This window comes from Papilio polytes, unplaced genomic scaffold (genome assembly GCF_000836215.1).
Source record: "Papilio polytes unplaced genomic scaffold, Ppol_1.0 DF824069.1, whole genome shotgun sequence".
Lineage (NCBI taxonomy): Eukaryota > Metazoa > Arthropoda > Insecta > Lepidoptera > Papilionidae > Papilio > Papilio polytes.
This window is the reverse complement of record NW_013525135.1, coordinates 2,171,991-2,177,990: the sequence shown is the minus strand read 5'-3', so window position 1 is coordinate 2,177,990 and position 6,000 is coordinate 2,171,991.

Sequence of the window (6,000 nt, the reverse complement as noted above, 5' to 3'; positions counted from 1 at the left end):
GCGATCTTCCTCTAGGTCTTCCATTAGTTCTTACAGAGCCGTAAATGAAATAAGAAAAAATATGTTAATATTATATGCGATTTTTTAATATAAAAAGTTAAAAGTAACGTCAACAAAACAAAGTGTTCGTCGATCAATCGAAACCGTAAAGGGGTGATTATAATTAAAATATGAAAGGACCCTTAATGGAAATGCTAGCACACCTTCAGCTGTTTGCGACAGCTCTAAACAACCTGTCTATTATAACACTTTTGGTGTTAAACCGTTTAAACTAATAGCTCTCGTTTTAATTACTTTGACGTCACTAATTTTAAAATAGTTTATTACATAGACTAATGGCTCAATGGTTAGGGCGCCTCCTACCATCGACGCCGGTTTGATTGTCTTGCAATATATCTTAGCAAAAACAATTTTAACAGCGGTAGAGCCCGCTTTAACATCCTCGCACGAATGGATCGGCTCGCCCGGTGTAATACCACAGGCTCACAGAAAACAGGCGTGAAGCGGAAGCAATTCCGCGTTTCGTCCGATGAGTATGGTGCTGGAGGCCTAATTTTAGTCAATTTCCCTTTCCACCCTTTTTTTAAGAGGAAAGTATGGGAGGGAGAAGTGGATTCGACGATGGAGGAGACGTATAGGAAGGGGAAATGTTCTCTTTATGTGCGTCTCCTTCTCTGTCAATTAAGGGTAGGCAACGCATCCGCATTTGCAGATAGCGGATGCGTTGCCTACCATTAGCGGTCGCTTTCCATTTCGGAAGAATTAGGTGGTCGCTTGCTCGTTTGCCACCTTATATTATAAAAAAAAATTAATATAGCATTTACTGGCAAAGGTCATTGAACCTTTGATATTCATTTGTTAATGTCGGAGACGAGTAAATCGAGCTTCTCTAATACTTCCTACATAAAAGAAAAATAAGGATAATGTATACGGGAAAAATCTAATTATACTTGAGTTATACCCAACGTCAACGTAACCCAATAAAGGTTTATTACAACTACTAATTATAAACATATTTTTATATTTACTTCATAGGAAATATAAATAATATTATTATGGAAGAATTACCTATACTAATATTATAAAGAGGAAAGATTTGTATTTTTGTATGTATTAAAATAACTCAAAAACTACTGGGTCGATTCCAAAAATTCTTATACCATTTAAAAAACCACGTTATGAGTGTAGGCTATTATTTGTTTTATTAATTTCACGCGGGCAAAGTCACGAGCAACTGCTAGTTTATAATATGCTTGTAAAACAGTCGGGTCAACATCTTCAAAATTATTAAGGAACAGGCAGGGACATCCAAACATTTATAAACCAACTCCCGTCAATCTAAAAAATATAGTAACATAAAAACATTGAAGAACACCAAAATGTATATTTTATATACGCTGCTTCGCAAGGAATAGCATGTTAGAAAATTGCGTTTAAAATATTCACAAGAATACAGCTTTTGATCCAACGCTTATTCTTAGTGAACAAAATCTTTTTAACTTTAAAAAAAGAGCAAAGACGCAATTCGTCCCTAGATTTTTTTAATCTATAGAATATTCTGATTTCATTGCTTAACTGTGATAAGCTCAAGACTACTGTAGAGATCTAGGGATAACTTTTACTGTAGAAAGAGTCCTTCGGTCTACTCCCCCTCATCTTTATCATATCTTCATCTACGTCCGTCTTGAGGCACCCACGTTTGTATGAGATCGATTTTTTAAAACCATTAGCATTTCATTTTCACATTTTACTGCCAATTTTACAGTAGAGAAGATATAAGGGAAATCAGGATTAATTTATTGCACGCCATATTGAAGAAATCTCGAAAGGTCTTCCGTTCAAAGGGATAGCCGATACCCGGTCTTTCTGATTTACAACATTCGAATCACAGATTGTATAACTTTAGGGGATGGCTTGACATTTTCTGAATTTACAAGCAACGCTGTAGTTCTTGTCAAATTTTGCATGGGACTAAAACAAGACAGTAGTTATGTTAATATTTACTTGTATAAATATTTCAACTAACTATATTCAACACTAGCTGTTCCCATGCGACTTCATCCGCGTGAAATTATAAAAATTTCATTTTATTATTCACATTTGTCAAATTATCAATTGCAAATGTCAAAATGACATGACACGATGTCAAACCATGGCAACCTTGCTTCCTTGATGTTGGCAACAACTTATGGTCTCTTTCCCACATTAGGGTTTTGAACCAAAATATTTACCCCCTAAGTTTAATGGCGGTAAAATATATAGCCTAAAGCGTGACGCAAGTGTAGGGCTTTTTATTAAAAAGAGAATTATTCAAAAATATGCTGTAATTGCTGACATCTTAGGCAACAAAGAATTGTGTGTTTATTTTTTATTATAATAGTATATATTGACTCTTTTTTGTGACAAGGACAGGTACCTCTCAATTATCTCCGATATGTTATAGATGAAATAAACAAGAATTTCTTATTTTGTTAAAGGTTGTTTCCAATTAAGGATTCATATATATAGTATCAAATTATCAACGTTGAGAAATAGTATAATTTTAACGTATAGTTATTTATCATTGTTGGCAACGATTGGAATCCTAGACAGCAGCTAACAAGTTCTCTTATCTTCCAATATGAAACAATGGCTCCAAGTTACCTTTCATATATCAAGTCTCGATACACCGATTTAAAGATTCTGTTTTGTCGGATAAAGATGTTTATATGTTACAATATTTGTTAGCAAACATTTCATTAGATACATGAGTAAGTATCGATTAATTTATATTTACATAATATACTCAATTTCACCCGCTATTCCGTTCGCGTGGAATTAAAAAAAAGTAGCTAGCCTAAATTTTTTTCCATACTATCATCTACATCTATGCCAGAATCCATTGAGTAGTATAGGTTAGAAACTAACAAACATCTATCCATCCATTTACATATTCGGATGTATTAGTAAGAAAAATAATGACTAGAAGTACCAATTTACTATGAAATAAACACAGTGATACAGTTAATTATCTTGCAGACAATACAAAAGTTAGTACAACCTGCGTAATTAAAGCTAACCCATTCGGAATTGTATACCAAATGGACCGAGTTTATAATTACTCTCACCTTTCTCCTTCATATGTCATCGGTTTTTGTTCGGAATAATTAAAAAAGTAAATGTAAAAAATATTTTAATGTATTGCTAACTAACATAGCACCCGTAATTATTAGTGTTTAGTTCTATGTGTATTTTTTTTTAATCTATGTTTAACATTTTTTAATGAAAATACAGTTGGATACCAAAATTTGAAAAGGCAATTTCAAGCTTTATCTCTGATAGGAATGAATTATATGACATCATAAATATACCATTAACTATTCGATGCCAATCGAGATATTTGAAATTAATGTGAACACCTCAGCGAACGTAAAGCTGACTACGATGTATTTTAGATGTCGAAAAACTTATAAAAGAAAAAGATTTCGAAGTCATTCAAATTTTTAAATTCTTTTTAAATAAACAGCTTTCTAACGTACTAGAAATTTCAGCAAACATCTTCATTACCCTAATGAATTAAATTGTTTTACAAATGAAAATACAGGAGGTAATTTAATTTTGGTCCTTCGTGAAATTAAATATTTTCGTAATTTTTAACAGAGATTCTGATTACCTTCGGGATGTAGGACGACTGGTAATCTCTTCTCTAGAGGGTTGTGGTGTAATAAAACGTAATGGCTGGTTACATTATTTTTGGTTCGATTTTCAAAATAGTTCAAAATTCAAAAATTCACATTTCGAATGTTTTATTTTTAATTCAAAACTTCTCAAAGCTTCAAAAGGACATGTTTTAACTGACTTTCGTCGGTCGTTTATTATGGAAATGCAATGTAATTATTTTTATGCAAGAAATAACATGGAAACACTCGTGACCTCCTTTTTCTTTTTAAAGGAAAATGTTTTTTGCATGAAAAACGTTTCTAGTCATACAACTTTAGTTAATCTGTAATAAGTTTGCTTAGTAAAAATTTCAAAGTGAAATATTGTATTTAATTTGTTCACTATTCACTTCATTTCAATTCATTCACTCATTCATTCGTTTATTTATTACTTTACTTTTTATTCAAATTGCGCTGCTTAAGTGCTCACTTAAGATAAAATTTCTTAATGTAAAACTGCAATCGCTGTGCTTTCATTTCTTATATTCAACTTGAATATAAGTTATTTTAAGTCTTCGCACGTTGAGCAATAAATTCTTCTCCAACTGCTTCTGTATTAGCCGTATTTATTACTTTCCTAAGTAAGTAATATCAGATTACCAAACCCGGAACTGTTCCAAATACTTTTCTACTTCGCCTTGATAATTGCTCTAGTCCCCTTTGTCCTTTTTCGTTCTTTAGTGACCCTTTTGTTCTTTTGTTAAAAGTTTTCCTAAAGTAAAACAGAACTAGAATAAAAAAAACTCAAAAACTTCTTTTGTTTTGGAAAAATGAATCAGTTTGATAAGAAACATAAAAGCTTTATTTATTACTAGCTTTCGCACGCGAAACCGTCTGCAAGGAATTAAAAAAAAACAAAAGCGACTAGCCTATGTGTTCTTCCAGACTATCCTCTATATCTATGCCAAATTTCATCAAGATCCGTTCAGCAGTTTAAGCTACAAACTCTAACTAACTAAACTGTCTAAACTTTCGCATTTATAATATTAGTAAGACAAGAATAACTGTGGGTTTTCACTGGAACAACATGTTTAAGTACATATAAAAATAATAAACAAATCTACTAACTCGGGAACCTGACTGGTTACTAGCCGGTTATGTGGTTAAATGTTTTGTTTAAATTATGCCTGAAACTTAGGACAAATATTAATTACGCTATCTTGCGTGTAAATAATTGTTTACAATAAACCCACTTAGTTATGGATTCGACGAATTACTAGGATGTTTATCAAAATACACAAGAATTAACATAATGATACGAAAAGTCATAAATTTTTGTCCAGGGATTTTTTTATTTCTTTTTGTATTGGAAGGTGGCAAACGAGCAAGCGGTCACCTGAATCCGCTGAAATGGCGAAGCGACCGCTGCCCATAGACATCGGAGATTGCAGATGCGTTGTCTACCCTTAATCGATGGAAGAGGATACGCACATAAACAGGATATTTCCCCTTCCTGTGCGTCTCCTCCGCTATCAAATCCACTTTTCCTTTTCATCCTTTCTAAAGAAAAGGAAAAGGGACTAAAACCGAGTCTCCGGTACCACACTCATAAGACGATACCCGGAATTACTCCCACTTCACTTCTGTGTGGTCGTGGTATTGAACCGGTCCAGCCGGCTTTATAGTGCAATGTTAAAGCGGACTCTACTACGATAGAGACGCTATTTTAGTAAGATTTATGTAAAGGCTGATAGAGATGTATGGGTATGAAGGTATTACTTAGACATTAGTAATCTATATTACAGATATCTACCCAGACAATCAGTTTTAAGTAAATGCTAGGTTTGGTTCTATGTTTATCAAAAATGTAGCTAGTACAGCATGATACGGATAAATAAACAAGTATCATTTAGACAACAAATTGCTACAAAGAACAATTAGCAAAACAAACAGTTTGCCGGAAAACTAGTGTTAAATTTACTCCCAAACATTACGTGGTTATTATTTGTGTCTCGGGAGCGAGGCGCAAACTTTTTCTGAACACCTTTGCCTAATTAACACCAGACCCTTTCGAACAATACAATGGAATCAAAAACAATAGAATCAAAAATAGAATGTGAAGAATTATCGAAGTAAATATGATCTAATTTATAATTACAAGCTACACTTCCATGGCAGTAGGATACATTTTTCATGGCCATATAAAATGTATTAGTGATCTGTCGAATGTAAAATGTGAAAAAATGCCGTAAGTAAAACTTCGAAGCGCGGCCTATATATTACTTTAGTATACCAAATAACAGTGTCTTATGTGTAAATTACTAAACCTAATATAAATGTAAGAGGCTGAATTTCAAGAGCG